This window comes from Haliotis asinina, chromosome 13 (assembly GCF_037392515.1).
Source record: "Haliotis asinina isolate JCU_RB_2024 chromosome 13, JCU_Hal_asi_v2, whole genome shotgun sequence".
Lineage (NCBI taxonomy): Eukaryota > Metazoa > Mollusca > Gastropoda > Lepetellida > Haliotidae > Haliotis > Haliotis asinina.
Genome location: NC_090292.1, coordinates 19227325 through 19245236, shown reverse-complemented (window position 1 = coordinate 19245236; position 17912 = coordinate 19227325). Strand labels below are relative to the sequence as shown.

The following is a 17912-nucleotide window of genomic DNA, read 5'->3' as shown; positions in this document are numbered from 1 at the left end:
GGGAGCTCGGATGATGAACCATTTACACTAACCATGGCTTATGAAAACAGACCGTCTGCATCGATTGAGTATTGGCCGCGTTTCATCGTGATTGACGCTTACGTTCAGGTGGCCTACCGCACATCTGCTAAGATATGGTGGTGGTTGTAATCCATCCTACTTATATTACCTTTCAGGTAATAATGAACTCCGCTGAGAGGAGTTTCAGTTTACTCTCTGTCGTCTCTTCCGCAGCATGTCAAAAGTATCCCATGCTGATCAAGATTGTGCTGTCAGTTCCAATATATGGAGAGACCAGGCTGATCATCTTTGATACATGGTTGTACAATTATACAATAATTCCACCAGATTGGCCCATGAGCCATCGCCTCCTGGCATAGGACTCTAGGCAAATTACAGAACAACATATTTCAAAATCATAAATGTTTTAGATAATAAAACCAAGTCCAAATTTTCAAATGTGTGCATTGATAAATATAAAAAATACTCCATGCACAGGGCTTGGCATGACCAGCCGATTGGTCGAACCGGGCCCATTCGACCGCCCGTCTAGGCGAAGTCAGGGCCAAAGTGGTGTATTGAGCAACAGGAACACGGTTACAGGTCCCTATTGCCCTCAACCACCAGGATCCCCTCCTCTGCCGACACAGGGACGCAACCCACGGCAAACGGGTTGGTGGACCAAATATTCCCCCGGGTCCACTACGGGGGTGTCGGCGAGCTCTTAGCATTACCCAGCACCCACCACGAGGAGGTGGCTCGCCACGGGTGCCTATCGTCACGAGAACCATTAATAATATGTATAATAGAGAATGGTAAAAACCTGTCAACGAAGGACAGTAAAACAACTAGACTATCACGGACAGATATGTAAAACTAGTAATTAAATCTAAAACTGTTTTATTTTAAGTATTAAGGGAGAATTAAATGTCTTTTTTCCAAAATTGCATATAATTACGGTAAGGTTCTACGACTACTGTAAGTAATTTTCAGTGATTAAAATGCATGTATGCAGCAATTACGGTAAAACAGCGCGAAGTGTTCAGATTGGACATATGTCATTTAAGTATGATACTTATTATACATGCATTCTCCCACAATGTGCATAAAATGAATACCCCTGAACAGTGTCTAAGAAACATTTGGTTATGTAGGACTCGTATTTACAATGAAAAGTGCTTCAACATCGTAGGAATGCTTTAAACCTATCTCTAACATTTTCTAGAGTGAGTGAGAGAGTTAATATTTAACGTCACATCGGCAATTTTCCAGCCATATCTTGACGGATTTTCTAGACAATCATGACAAAGAAGTGACAACGTAGACATAAGCATGAATAAAGTTAAAATGTTTCTCACCTTAAAACAGGAAAGAAGAGAGCTTTGAGTTCCTTAGGTATATTCAGGCAAGTGTGCCTTAGATGGAAGGACCCAGGGTTTTATAACCCACAGATTTATGCGTTTATCATTATCAGGTTCCTCTAAAGTAAAGTTTTCCATATGCGTTATTTACCCTCTGCTGACAAAATGTAATACAGGAAGTAGATGGTCAGAAACTGGTTACCTAACAAGACTTCATTTTCTTTCTGGTATAACCACGGTCAGTTTGTGCCAGCTGCTAACAAAATATCGGTCAGCACTTGATCATTGCATTTATGACAGGGCAAAGAAGATGGTACTATGGTAATCTCGAGCGATCTTATTCAACAAAAGTTGATTTTCGATTACCAACTTATTGGTGGTAGACATGTTCCTACTGCGATGGGACTACTTATCTGCAGTTGGCCAAGCAATGTACCCGAGAAGAAAGGGGTTCTTCTCGTTAACCCACCACCTGTTATTCTAGGTGGGCAAAGCACTGACGAGGAATAATCCGCCAGACAATAGATGTCTCTTAAACTTTGCTCCCCTTGAAATAAGGTTCGCCCACAATGTAATTCAAATACGGTGTGACAAATAAAATACAAAACAATTCGCTTCTTCAATGCTGTTGAAATAACATGTTTTGACAAATATGTACATGGATAACATATCCCCTGCTGTCGTTCAAACTAGACACATGCTGTCAGATGATAGAACAATCAAAATTGACATTCTCGCAGATACTACATCATTGCTGTCATTCAAAATTTACATGTTGGTTTCTGAAGGACGTCTCAGAGTCTCATCAGCAGCATCATCATCATCATCAATTTGGAGTTTAACGTCGACTTTTAGGGTCGACGGGGTAGGTGGGGTTTAAGTAATATTACTAATATAGTACCAAAGGGGGATAAACCACCTATCCAAATATGTAAATGACACTTACGTGAATTTTGACACAAAACGTTAAGAAATGACATAGAAACATGGAGATAAAGCACTAGTCATAAAAGAAAAGATACAACAAAGCAATTTTAGAAATGAGGTAAGAGGAAAGTAAGTAAATAAATAGAAAAAGGGGGGTGAGGAGGTGGCGGGGGTGAGTGGGGAGTGTAGAGCATAAGGGGGCTGATAAATGGATACAGTTAAGGTGTATGTAATGTTATAATGGGATGATAAATAATTACTTTATAACCGACCATATGCATCTCTTAGTTATGAACCTGGAGAGTCAAGTATTGACCACCCCTACCATTGGTAATGAATCATCAACATCATCATTATCAGTGGGGAGTGTAGAGCATAAGGAGGCTTGTAAATGGATACAGTCACGATGTAATGTAATGTTATAATGGGATGATAAATAATGACTTGATAACCGATAATGATGACTTGATAACCGACCATATGTATCATTATATACTGATGGCAATGGTAAAGAGTGTTCACTAAATTCATTAAAAATCAGCAACAACAAATCATTAACCTCAGTTCATGAGCGGTAAACACTGTTCACCTGGATGAGACTAATTAGTGTCACCCACGAGGACTAAATTTTATGGTGAGCACTGTAATCACTAACCTGTCTATACTAAACCTCTTTACAACGTAAATGAGAATGACCTTAAGAAAGGCTGGTTCCGACACAGTTCACTAACTTCATATGTTATCTTAATTAGTTTACGTTAGCGTGGATGAGTTTTTTAATTAACTGCCGCTGTGCTTGACAAGGTGTGTCGCAAACAAGATACACTATGCAAAGCGACTTGCACATATACGGAAAATACAAAGAATGAATGAAGCCATATATGCACTGTAGTAATATCCCCCTGCGTCGTAAGGGTTTTGTTCTCAAAAGCTTTTACAAATAAAAAGAAAAGGTTGCCAATACTGATGGTGTACAATGAGAAACAAAGAGATGCACGGCAGAGGTTTTGACAAATATATGGTACAATGACTAAGATACAATTATTTGATCTGAAAGACACATGCATACTGCAATTTTTCAGAAACAAGGCACAATTTAAAATGATGGACAAGTGAAATGGAACCTGAAAACAATTGTTCCTTAACAGTTTTCCCTTTCAAGGACATTAAAAGCAAGGAAATACCAGACAGACAGACAGACAGACAGACAGACATTTTATTCAGTAATAGGCCAGTGGCCCAAAATACAAACATAGGTATAATTAGAATTTACATGCGTTTATCTAAATACATCAGAATCTCTTATTTTCCCAACATTATATAAAAATAGGCATAAGTTTTTTATAACATCTATATTTTTTGAGGTCATAATGTTTATAAAACTGTGTTGTGATATAGGGTGTTTCAAATATTTATCCAGAAACTTTTTTCTTATGTCTAGGTAGGCTTTACAATAAAGTAAAACATGTATTTCATCTTCAATTACATACAAATTCTTTTGATAGCAAAAGTGACAGAATCTTGAATCATAAGGGATATTGTTGTATCTGCCAGTCTCAGAACAAAGTTTATATTTGCCGCATCTAAATTTTGTTAAAGAATTTCTCAAATATGGGGCAATATCTATAGAGAGATAAGATTCGACATTCAAGGTGGACTTAAAGAGTATATAATTAGAACACTTGGTTGTATTATGTAGCGATGAGAACCAGTCTTGTGAAAGATTATCAGATAGTCTTTGTTTAAAAACAGACATGAATACATCAATATTACCAATATCCTGTGCAATCCAGACAAAGCCAAACCCAAGTCTGTATAATATATTCTTGATATGAGATGCCCAAGTCGTTCGTCCAGATTCATCTAGTGACTTTAGCATTAAATAACACTGGTGGGGCAACCTACAACTTGGGAGAGTTAAAAGTCTACACCAATATTTAACTGCCTTTGACATATAAGTAAGCTGAAGAGGGAATCTGCCACATTCACCTAGTGCCATGTTGTTGCAAGTATTTTTACCAACTTTTAAGAAATATTTACATGTTTTTATCTGTATTTGTTCGATGATTTTACAGTGGGTAACACCCCAAATTTCTGAACCGTAGCAGAGAATCGGTTTTACCATAGCATCAAATATTCTAAAAAGATCTGCACATGACAGAAAACCTACACGTTTTTGGAATCTAAAGATAGCCATAACGGCTTTATTGGCTTGTGATGCAAGAGTAGTGTGAGCTTTAGTCCACACTAACCTAGGAGTAAACACGATACCCAAATACCTGTAGTATGAAACAACTTCCAGCTTTTGCCCTAAAAGAAACCACTTTTCATACTGTCTAAGGGGCCCACTATTTCTGAACACAATAACCTTAGTCTTATCAATATTGACCTTCATACCAGTGACTCGACAAAAATTCTCAAGGCCATGAATCTTCTTCTGTAGCTGGAATGCTGTATCTGAGACTGAGGAAACATCATCCGCAAACATTAGAGCATATAGGTTATTAACGTTAGGCGAAATAAATACACCACGGCCGCCAAATTGCTCCATACTTTGCATGAGCTGATTAATGAAGATAATAAACAGTTGGGGACTGAGGATGCAGCCCTGCCTAGTACCTATACTACAATCAAAATAGCTTGACAGACCTTTAGATGTTCTAACACAGGCTGACAACCTATCATACATTGATACCAAGATGTTATAGAATTTACCACCCACACCAACTCTTTTCAGACTTGACAGAAGAATTTTGTGATTAACTGTATCAAAGGCCTTAGAGAAATCAATAAACAGACAGTAGAACCTTCCTTTTTTCTTAACTGAGTATTTCTGAACCATAGCTTGAAGTGAGAAAATGTGGTCAGTGGTAGAATAATTGCTCCTAAATCCTGCCTGTGCTTCATGAATAATATTCTTCTCCTCACACCAAACCTGTAATCTACTGTTAAGAATGGAAGTGAATATTTTACACACTGAATCAATAAGAGAAATACCTCTGTAATTATTAGGGTTACTTTTGCCACCAGATTTATAGAAAGGACAAATAATGCTTCTGCCCCAGTGCACAGGAAAAATACTTTCCTGGAAAATCTTATTAAACAGCACTGTTAAGTAATTACTGATAAATGTCTTAGAAGCTTTAATGAAGTCAATTGCAATACCATCTGGTCCAGGGGACTTGTTTTTTGCCAGTTTATCAATGTGAAATAAGACTTCATTTTCGGTAATGTCACAGTTTAATGTTACAAGCTCTTCATCCTTGTAGACCTCTGAATTGATATCTCTGTCATGCACATTACCAGAACACTCAGTAAGAAGCCCTGAAAAGTGATTGTACCAGTTTTCACAACTTATATCGTATGTTTTGTCAGGTGTTGATATTGAACCTGATTGCTTTAGTGTTCTCCAGAATTCTCTTGGGTTGTTTCTCGCTGCCATAAGTTTTTCTTTTTGAATATCAAAGTAAGCTGTTCGTTTGTAGTTGAAAGTCTTCTTGAATGATTTACGTAGGGTTTTATAAATCAATATATCTAAGTTATTATCTCTATGGTCTCTCAGTGCTTTATATTTCAAATGTTTTAATTGTTCAAGTTCTTCGTCCCACCATGGGGGCTGAGGTTTGGAATTAATGTCATGGAAACCTGAAAATACCTTCCTATTGTGTTCTGCAGCTCTTTGGTACAGCTCAGTAAAAACATTTAATGAATCTTCAATATTAATGTCTATATAGTGATATAATTCTCTATGTAGTTTTCCATACAGGCTTTGGAACTTAGAGATAAACATATCACAGAGCTCTTCATTCCACACGTATTTAGTCCATACTGTTGTTGAATTACTCTCTATGCAATTGCTAGTTGGAGGATCTGTTGCTACAGGTGACTCGAGCACACCAGTAATGTTGGGTGGCTGGATATTCAGAGAACAGTAAATAGGAAAATGATCAGACACATCACATGTACCAACACCAAAATTAGCAACTCTAGGAAACACAGATGTTGATGCAATCATGTAGTCTACTAGACTAGAACCATTATGTGTAACACAAGTAAACTGTCCTTGTTTATCCTCATATAGTCTACCATTCATGATATGGATTCCAAATGCACAGCACAGTTCCATCAGTTTTTTACCAAAGTTGTTATGATGTATGTTGTCTTTACTTGATCTGGACATTTGAAAATCATCTGAGGGATAATCATCAACATCTCTTACAATAAAATCAATATTATCATTAGGAATGAAGTCTAAAAAGTCTTTAGTCCTAGCATTGAGGTCACCAGCTAGAAATAGTTGCTTGTCCGGGTGATCAGCAGCTATAATATTTAAGTAATGTTCAAGCATGGCAATTCCATCACTGTCACTAGCATCATACACTGGAGAGCCCTCTGGCGAGATATAAGTAAATATAAGCAGAGTGTCTCTATCCCAATGCAAGCACTTAGTTGAGAAAAGTAAAACAACAGTGTTTTGAAAATGATCATAAAGTCTTGTAATTATATCATCCTGTAGCCATTTCTCCTTTATCAACACGGTGACTCCGCCACTGTGGCGGCCTAACTGTTTCATTTTATCTCTCACAGCGTTGACTGCTCGAAAACCGGACAAAAAGGCGGAAAATTCGTTATGAGCCTTTACAAATGATTCACAAAAACATACTATATCGAAATTATGACACAAAGGTTTCACCTGGGAATATTCATTGTCATGTTTATGTAGACCGCCGATATTCCACGTCAGAATGTTGAAAATAAGGCCATGGCCATCGCATCATTCGTCGGTTTGTTTATCTTCCGACTGTGTCCGTCCTTCACCTTCCTTGTCTATTTCATTTCCGGGTCCAAACAAACTGGCCCACGTGGTTGTGTTATTGTTTGAGTATGGCGGTTCTTTGTGCGATCCTTTCTCTTTCACGATGTTTTGGGAATTCCTATCATACACAAACACTTGACCATTTACAATAAGCTTATTTTGCCTCATCTTCGGGTTGTTTCCTGCATTCCTTGCCTTCACAAACCAAGGTGAAAGTGCTCGTCTGTCCTCTCGTATTTTCTGGGGGAAGTCCTCTGTCACACGCTTGTGTTGTGATCCCTCAGTCTTGTCCGCACGTGCTGCCTTGAAGATGTCGCTCTTATCTTTAGATGTCAGAAATTTCGCAATGATTGGAGAACCTGGCTTCCGCTGATTTAGCCGATGTGCTCGTATTATCACCATCTCGTAGGCGTTGCCCATATGTAAATCTTCAGATAGAAACTGACGCACCTTACTCTCCGATTGTTCCCACGTCTCGCCTTTATCGCCGGGAATCCCATGGAAAATTAGATTTTCTCTTCGGTTCCTAGATTCGAAGTCAGTAATCTTATCTTCCATCGCTGATAGTTTTGACTTTAGCTCTTTGTTTTCTTGTTGTAGATGATGAAGTTGGCTGCTGAAATCTGTCGCCATCTTGTCGACCTTGTCACTGAGGTTTACAAAGTTTTTGTTCATAGATTTGATATCAGTTTTCATTTCAAGGAGTATGGTCAATATATCAGTGCTGTCCTTTTCACTCACGTTTATGCCAAGTGCACCCGATTCGTCCACAGCCAGGGTTTGTTGTCGTGTAGTGGGTCCAGGGTTTGACTCGACATCGCCACATGTGATAAGTAGGACACTCATCAGACAAATTAAACGCACTCCTAGCGAGAGGTAACACCTCTCAAGTTTTAGTCCATGCATACTTAGGCCTTTTATCTTGTTTGGTTGGCAAAATGTGCCTATTTTGGCTCTGTATTGGGCTAAAGAAATGCCCATTTTTCAGAGCTCGTAACTGACACGTCCACACACGAGCTCACGCTACCAATGGTGGACTAAAAATGTATATGGTAAACGGTTGCTGAAAGAGTTTGGGTAATTTGTGCACGTTGAGATAGGAGACTCAGATTGATGTGCAGATGTTGAGTGGACGGTTGCTTAGTTTATTGTTGCCATGGAAATCAGGCCAGTGAAGTGTTAGTGTAGGCAAGAAATATCCAGACAGTTGATGATGTTCTATTACAAAAGAATGTTGGATGTGCCAATAGGAGGCACACAGTGTGAAAGGAACAATGGAATAGAGACACAATCACTACCAGAAGTGAGTTCTAGGAGTAGACAGTTGTTGGGTCGAGAATATTGTTTATGAAAGACAACGGCGAGAAGTGCTGTCACGAGGACAGTAAGTATTCCTAACAGAGTGGAGACATGGTAGTTTGCTAGGGTTGTGGTTACAAGATGATAGGGGTTAATCGTAGTAGATATGTAAACATCCATGTTAAAGGTTGGAAGCAAAGCAGCTGGTTTAAACATAGTTTATTCACTTGGAAATGGACTGGCAAACAAGCCTGTATGGCTTATATTAATGCCTCTCCAGAACACATACTTTGTTCACATTTGTACGAGGAAATTTTACATGATATTACTATACATTGACATAATGTATTAGATGAGTCAGAATGTTTCGTAAGGTAAACATTATATTCCATTTCAAAGTTATGTTCCCGTCACGATATGGCTGAAATATTGCCGATGTGACGTTAAATATTAACTCACTCACTCGTACGATACACAAAATCAGTCGTCAAAATAGAAACAGACTGCATTGGTATTATAAGCTTTAAGTGACATTAAGAAGTAAACGTAATAGCTGTACTAATATTTGTTCATCTTTATTTGTGGGCAGGAAATACACGGAAGTTATTACCTACTACAATGTTTAAGAATCAAATCGTTTTGATGCAATGGTGAACTGATGTACTGAGTGTGGAACATCCATGTTTGTCTGATATGAAACTGAATTATTGCCATTCAGCACGTCCCGAAGGGTGAAACCTTTCATATAGAAATATGATTCATATCGTATATTTTTATATTTAGGACACGTGAAAAAATAATGGAAAGCATCCTCAGGAACATGTGACCAGGAGCAAGAAGCATTATCAGAAATGAAACGGTTGTATTTGTCACTGTTAAAGTCACTGCATCCTAGCCTAAAGCGACTGTGTGTTATTTGACAGAATAGACTACCATAGTCTAGATCAAACTTAATATCAGTATTTGCGCGGGATGTGATTTGATTCTTAAACTGTCCAACAGAAGAAGTACTAGTTGCATTAGTAGGTAGATTACTCCACCGTTTGATTGTATCGGGTAGTTCTGATAGTTTGGTAATTTTCATTATTTCTAAGATTATAATTATTATTGTCAGATACAATCCCCGGAACAAGACCACAAAGATAATCAGGAACCATGTGGTTTACCATTTTATAAAACAATGTTAATTTGCATCTTTCTCTTCTTTTTGCTAAGGAGGTTTGATTTGTCTCATTATACACCTTATCATGGCTCGTACCTCTGACTTTCGCCGCATATTGTGCGTATGACATCTAAGTGAAGGTGTTCTAGTGACAACGATTGCTCATTTGTGCAATTGTCCCAGAGATGAAAACAATGATCGAATAGTGGTAGAATAAAGGATTTGTACATTGTTTCCAATGTTTTGTGGGACAACCTATATTTAAAACTACGAAAGGAATTAATCATGGGGCTAATTTTGCAGATCATTTCATTTATGTTGGAGTGCCAGAGTAAGTTATCCTAAAAGGTAATATCTAAGTGTTTATGAGTCTGAACTTCTTTTTCCCATTCATGATGGGGACGTGAGAATTGGATGGTTTCAGTTTTGTTTGGATTACATTTAACTTGCCAGATTTCTGCCCATTGGGATACACAGTCTAGATCTGAGTTTAGGGTAAACGCACTTGTATAAGGATCGTCAACGTAGAGTGACGTGTTATCTGCGAAGAGACGTATATTACTTTCGATTCCATCAACTATGTCATTAATGTATACTAAGATTAGAAGAGGCCCCAGAACTGATCCTTGGGGAACTCCGGCTATGATCGGTTTGGATTCCGACTTTTTACCTGAATAACTACTCTCTGCTTTCGATATTGTAGATAACTTTCAAACCATTTCAGTAAGGTTCCACCTATTCCACAGGATTTAAGTTTATGGATAATTCCTTTGTGCCAAACTGTATCAAATGCCTTGCGTATGTCGCAGAATAATAAAATTATACAAATGTGTAAGTTGATACACTAGTGAATCTCCTGGAATAAATCCAGATTTTTAGTTTGAAAGGTAGTTATTATCTCTCATGAAAGTAAAAACTTACTTTCGATGAGCAAGATGTCAAAGTAACCAGTCTATAATAACGACGGTCCATAATGTTACCTTTCTTATGTATAGGTATGACAAATGATTCTTTCCATGTATCTGGGAAGACTGATGATTGAAGTGACTTGTTAAAACGATGAGTTAATGGTACAGACAAAGAAGACGATGTCAGACTTAAAATTCGAATTCCTGAGAGAAAGATGTGTTTTCAGATTACTTGTTCACATAGTTTTTAACTAAGTTTGGCGCTATGGTTGTTATTTATTTCAATATCTAATTTTGCAATATAACTCTTCCTGGCTTTTCTAACTACAGAAGTATCTTGGTTTCGAAATGTTCTAAAAGAAGCCCAATCGACTTCACGATTTTTTAGCTTCGCGATTTTGTGTTGTCTATTCCGTTTCCGAATGAGCTTGCAGATATTATTATTCGTCCACGGGGTATCTTTACTTCTTATCGTAACAGTTTTGTTAGGTGTATGAGAATCACATATATGTGATAGAGGTTTGACGAACGAATGTTTATTCATATTTATATTCGGTGATGATATTATCTCTATTTATCTGATTGTAGTCATAAACTTTGCCTGCTCAATAAAGTAATTATTCCTGACATTTGCTATTGACGCTTGATCATGGTAAACATCATTAGTACGATGAATAGGGGGAAAGATGTATTTTCAGATTTCTTGTTCACACAGTTTTTAACTAATCGCCACCATAGCTTGGTGCTATTTCAATATCTAATTTTGCAATATATCCCTTCTTGACTTTCCTAACTCTGCAGAAGTAACTTGGTTTCGAAATGTTCTAAAAGTACTTTATCGACTTCACGATTTTTAGCTTCGCGATTTTATGTTGTTTCCGTTTCCGAATGAGCTTGCGGATATTATTATTCATCCACATCTATACTTCTTATCGTAACAGTTTTCTTTGGTATATGAGAATCGCATATATGTGATAGAGTTTTGACAACAACGCATTTGTATTCATATTTATATCCGGTGATGATAGTACGTTTTCCCAGTCAGTATCTTCAATGTGGGAGCAAATATTATCTCTATTTATCTGATTGTAGTCATAAACGTTTCTCTGATATGTGCTTGTTGATTTCATACATTCTTTTAGCATTACGGATACTGGACAATGGTCACTGCAGAAAGGTTGCAAGACATTAGAATCTTTTACCATATGAAGACTAGAAACAAATATCAAATCAATGACGGTTTTACTGTTTTGAGTGATTCTGGTTGGTGATTCTATAAGCTGATGTAAACCATGAGTCGCTCATGCTTCCAGACCAATCTTATCTAATGTTTCCATACGTTTAGCAATGAGTGTGTTCTTAACGTAAACAGTGACCCCACTACCCCATGTAGGTCTGTCTTTCCTGAAAGGACACTAAAAGCCTGGAATCTGAATACAATGATCTGAAATTCCTCCATGGAACCACGTTTCTGTCAAATAGATAACGCCATAATCATTCAATTCTGCATTTATGAGGTCGATCTTATCTTTAACACTTCAAACATTTAAGTGAATAATCTTGAGTTCAGTGTAGTGAAATGGCCCTGGGTTGGGATGGACATCGCCACAGGGTAATAGCAACAAGGTTAACATTAGGGATATTCTAGCATCGTAAGGGCACGTCATCATTACAACACACTTACGAAGGTGTAACAGATGTGGTTTATCAAAAGATAATTTTTGGGAGAACAAACCACCGATTGCCTGTATTGAGAAATGTCATCTGGCATTATCATCATTAAATTGTCCAATAAACGGCGGCAATGGTAGGAGTAAGACCTGTTACTGGTATAGACTGGCCACGCAGCCTGAACTAAGTCAAATGTATTATGGACTAGATCATTGGCAAGTAAACAGGCAAATACATTCTGGTTTCTGAGTAAAAAAACCAGGCAAATGTACATGTATTTTGTGAACTCAAACCAGTTGTCATGAAAGGAAGACTCAAAATCAGCATTTGTTTTGGGGAACAAAAATACAAAAAGTAACAAGGCAGATCATGATCTGCAGGTTAGAAAGACTATCTTTCATGGAATTTGTGGAAAAAACTCACACGTGCGCACACCAATTATAGTAGAAAGAGATAACCATGGTTATAATATCGGAACATCTAAAACTTATATACATGTACTCAAAATTATACATCATACACATATTGTGAGGCGTAAACATTTATACATATACTCAAACGTGTACACCATATGCAAATTGTAAACTGTAAAGGTATAAGATTTATGAGCATATACCCATGCCTAATTTCCCATAAACGCACGGACATGCACACAGACACACAGATACACAGGCACACAGACACACAGACACACAGACACACAGGCACACAGACACACAGACACACAGACACACAGGCACACAGACACACAGGCACACAGACACACAGACACACAGGCACACAGACACACAGGCACACAGGCACACAGGCACACAGGCACACAGGCACACAGACACACAGACACACAGGCACACAGGCACACAGGCACACAGACACACAGACACACAGGCACACAGACACACAGGCACACAGACACACAGACACACAGGCACACAGACACACAGGCACACAGACACACAGGCACACGGACAGCAAAAGCAGATTTGACGGAAGCAGCGTGGGACATTACGTCAAGTGGTGCCGAGAGGGTGTGTAGTTTGAAGACCATCCAGATGACAAAACAGATACAATGGACCGATATACTGGTACTGACGAGGACATTAATACTATTTGTATTGGTCCAGAAGCAAGGAACAACAATCTGTATTTTGAATGTCATGCAAGATACACTTGCTTGATTATGCCCAAGTCTCGCTCCAAAGAGATAATCAACCAGTTCGAGGCCAGGCAGCACCCTTAGGATACTTAAATCTAAGGATTGTCTTAACAGATGCAAACTATCTGTCGTAACAGTGATAAAGAAATATTGCTTATTGAAAAACATTCAAGGGAAAGCGTGAAGTCTATAAAGAAAATCCAGCGAACTGTTCTTGAGATATCTTGTTGATATTCTTAACTTATAGTTTGACATGCTGAAATCTTCGGAGAGTCGCCGTGACCTTGAAATTCATGTGAAGGTCAATAATAATTACAGGGCACGTTCCTTGGATAACGCTTAGTGTCAAATATGAAGAAAACTCAGAGAGCGGTACTTGAAATACCTTGCTGACAATCTTTACATGCAAGTTAACATGTTAAATCTTCAAAGTGTCGTCGTGACAATTACGTGAAGGCCACGAAAATCGACTGGGCACTGTGCCTACCCTGGCTAAAGCTTGGTGTCAAATATGAAGAAAGTCCAGTAAATGGTACTTGAAATACACCTTGTTGGCATCCGAGTTGTGAACTGCTATTTTCACATTTTCATTCTTAGACGTTTGGGTGCCAGCTCTGGTCGGAATGGTCAGACCATGGACTTGGTATCTAGGGACCTTTGTCGCAGTGGTGGTTAAGATTAATTAATACCTCAATCAATGCATACTTTGTTCTTATGTTCTAACAGTCAAATAGGTGTGAAATTTTGACTTTGACTGAGTTTAACTGTAGACAGAGTGTGACCGTGAAAACTGTTTTACTGTGTGTTACATGTCTTTCATAACACCAGTTATCATGAACAATGTAACCCGGCAACTCGACCGGAAGTGTAGGGATGGCAAGGTAGAAACGACATGTGCCAGGACGGGGCGAATTCACACGGGGTAGCTTTCGAACCACCCACGGAACAATAGATAAAGCGGTATGTCATGAACACGTTTCATCTCATGTTTTTAGCTATGAACTCTTGTTCGAAAAAAGTCCTAGTGAATTTGATAGCGCCGACGCAAGTACTATGAATTCGACGGGTCGCACCCTCGAACTACCACGTGGCATGATGGAGACTTTTGTCCATTCCGAACACAAACTACCATTTCTTGCGAAACTGTTTCATCTGAAAATGAGCATTTACAATTATTTATTAATAAACCTGGTCAAGTTAGTGTTCCAAGTGTAAACGTTTGTGGACTGAGAAATGGACTTGATACTCAGGGGGTATATGTCTAGCTGTTAAAGACTGTTTCTCCAAATATGTATCTTTAGGGGATTTTGATTCAGAATATATTCTATGTTTTAACATATCCAAGGTAGCTTTTAACAGCAAAGACGATATTATAGTTGGCGTTCTGTACCTCCCCGGTGAAGGATCCAAGTACGCCACTATTGACATGTTCGATCAGTTAGAACGGGCACTGTTATACTTGTATTCTCAATCTGAAATTGTCATTCTTACTTTAATGCCCATACTGGAACATTGTGTGGTTATTTAAGTTTAGATAAACATTTGTTAGAAGAGTTAAATATGGACACTGATGAAATGTCACATGACTTAGACCCTGAAATTGTTTTAGAAGAGCTTCGCATCCCGCTTAAGCGATATTCGTATGACAGAAATAAAATTAATAATTACGGACATAAACTGATTGATATCTGGAAAAATTTCAATTTGTTCATTTGTAACGGTAAAATGGACAAAGATGCAAAGCTAGGAAAAGTAACTTGTAAGAATACAAGCACTGTTCATTATGTCATATGTTCTAAGAGATGTTTACCATATATTAGGAGCTTTGAAATTGTTGAATTTTCCCCTCTGTATTCAGATGTGCGCTGTCCTATAGCATTCTCGTTATCAAACATGAATAGCAGATTGCATACTAAGGCATCTAAATCATTTACTGATAAACCTGTAATTACATCGATGAAACCAAAAAGATATGACTCCTCAAAAAAATGACCAATACAGGAGCAATATTGATATTATCCAAATAGACGAGATAAGCACATTATTAAACGAAGTGGTTAGTGACAATATGAAGGTAAATGAATTAGCAAACAAAGCAACTGTGGTTTTCTCAGATGTTCTTAAAAACGCTGCTAGAAATACTTTTGGCATACGTCCCTCTCGTCCATCTAATTATACTTGTAATTATAAGAACAGTAAATGTAACAAACACTGATTTGGAAAGGAATGTATACAGAAACGTAGACACTACCATAAAGCTAGAAAGAAATATCGAAAACATAGGAATGATGCAAATCACATCTACTACCGCCATGCAGTTATGGAGTATAAAAAATGTATGAACAAATATATGAATAGACATAAGTGTAAACTAGCCACCGAAATCCGAAATACACAGAAGAACCCACGGGGATACTGGAAATTACTGCTTAAACGGAAACCGACTCATAATGATTCTTCCCCTAGTATCAAGGAGTTATATGAATACTTTAAGAACATTAACGCACAAGGGTGCAATGATACAGTCTCTGAACATATTACTAATACGGATGTACACATAGACTGCTCAACTCTTAATGCTGCCATAACACAGAAGGAAATCTCCGATGCAGTATCACTACTAAAAAAATCAAAGCATCAGGTGAAGATCTTATAGAAAATGATTTTAATGTTGTATTGGACACAGGAGAAGCTCCCATCTACAAAGGTAAAGGTGACTCACGTGATCTGAGTTCATATAGACCTATTAAAATCTTAAACTGTCTTGGAAAACTTTTTACTAGCATTCTTAACTGTAGATTATCCAGATTCTTAGATATCAACTCTTTATTATCACCTTGTCAAGCCGGTTTTCGTAAAGGTTACTCTACAATCGATAATATGTTTGTTCTGAACTCAGTCACTGAGTTTCTAAAACATAATGAGTACAATGTGCTTTCACTGACTTTTCTAAAGCATTCCATAATGACTGGAGAGTTGGTCTTTGGTCACAAATGTTATCTTATGGTATCCAGGGAAAGTGTTTTTTACATTAGTTCAAACTATGTACTGTAACATCAAATCTAGTATAGAGTTTAACTATGAAAAATCGACATCTGTTCCAAGTTTCTCGGGAGGTTCGACAGGGAGAAAATCTCTCTCCTTTATTGTTCTCTATCTTCATAAATTATGGTTACAAACATGTGTTTGTAATGGCGTTGATATAAACATTAATAACTATGATATTAATGTAATTTACATACAGCTTCTAGTACTTTTATATGCAGACGACACCATACTATTTGCGGCATCCCTGCAAAGGTCCCTGGACCAGTTTCATGGGTATTGCTAGGTATGGAGACTGACTGTAAATAGTGATAAAACTAAAGTTGTTATTGTGGGAAGTGTAAATAAGTAAATAAGCTATCGTTTCATTATGGCACAAAAGAAATTGAAACCGTAGATAATTAGAACTACCTGGGGTTTAATTTTCACAAAAATAGAAAGGTTTCCTTCGGTATTAATGTACTAGCTCCACAGGCCTAAAATGTATGTTTTAGTTGTTGAAAATGGCAAGAAATAACGGCTTACCACTAGACTGTGTACTTAAAGCGTTTGATATAATGATTTTACCTATCATGTTGTATGGCTCTGAATTTTGGGGCCATGGTAAAATTGATATACTTGAAACCGTACATATAAAACTTTTAAAATTGACCACGGGTCTCAGAATGTCTACACCAAATTATTTCTTATGTGGTGCACTCGGAAGATATCCTATCAGTATTCATGTTTCGTAAAGAATTATTAGTTATTGGCATAAACTTACTATATACATGTCCCAATCCAAGTTATCACAGGTAATCTATAATCTCATGTCACTAGATAGTGTAGTAACTAATCATTCCTATCATTGGCTTGAATTGGTTGAAAATATCTTAAACTCATGCGGACTTAGCAATGTGTATATGTTCCCGAGCAATTTTAGTCTAACATGATTGTTGAATATGGTAGAGGGTAGATTAAGAGATCACTTTTTTCAAGAATAGAGGAATAACATAGAAGAAATGAGCTCTAAGGGACAATATTATAAATATATTAAAACTCTACCCTCATTTGACGCCTTTCTATTATTGCCCAAATATATTTATTTTCCATTATTAAAATTCAGAACTTCCAATCATTGACTACCAATTGAAACCGGGCGCTGGAATAATATTCCAAGAGAAAATACAAGCTGTAAATTATGTGACTCCCCAGCAATTGCAGATGAGTTTCACTATATTTTTCGCTGTCCTGCCTTTAACGAATCTAGGAATAAATTAATACCAACCAAATTATTGAAACACTCAAACACTGCATCGCAAAAAACAATTGTTACTTGTTTAGATTTTACTGTACAAACAAACTTAGTAAAATTTGTGAATGTTATCTCCTCTGCTATAAAAACTGTTAGGTAACAGACATGTCATATCATCAACTGATGTGCTATGATATACTCTGTCATACTCTGTTGCCATTTTAACAGTATGTAAAGATTGATATGTGTACCACGTACATGTACGCTCATACCGCCATTGGTGGTCTTTGGAGAATAAATGAAAATGAAGTTGTAAATGTAAAACAAGTAGGT

General features: G+C 37.5%; 1 protein-coding gene across 1 annotated transcript in view; it reads right to left on the bottom strand.

Annotated features, from left to right (window-relative positions):
• Nucleotides 1–17912, bottom strand: part of LOC137259390 (uncharacterized) — a 53928-nt gene that overhangs the window by 16833 nt on the left and 19183 nt on the right. The gene's annotated exons all lie outside the window — the stretch shown is intronic.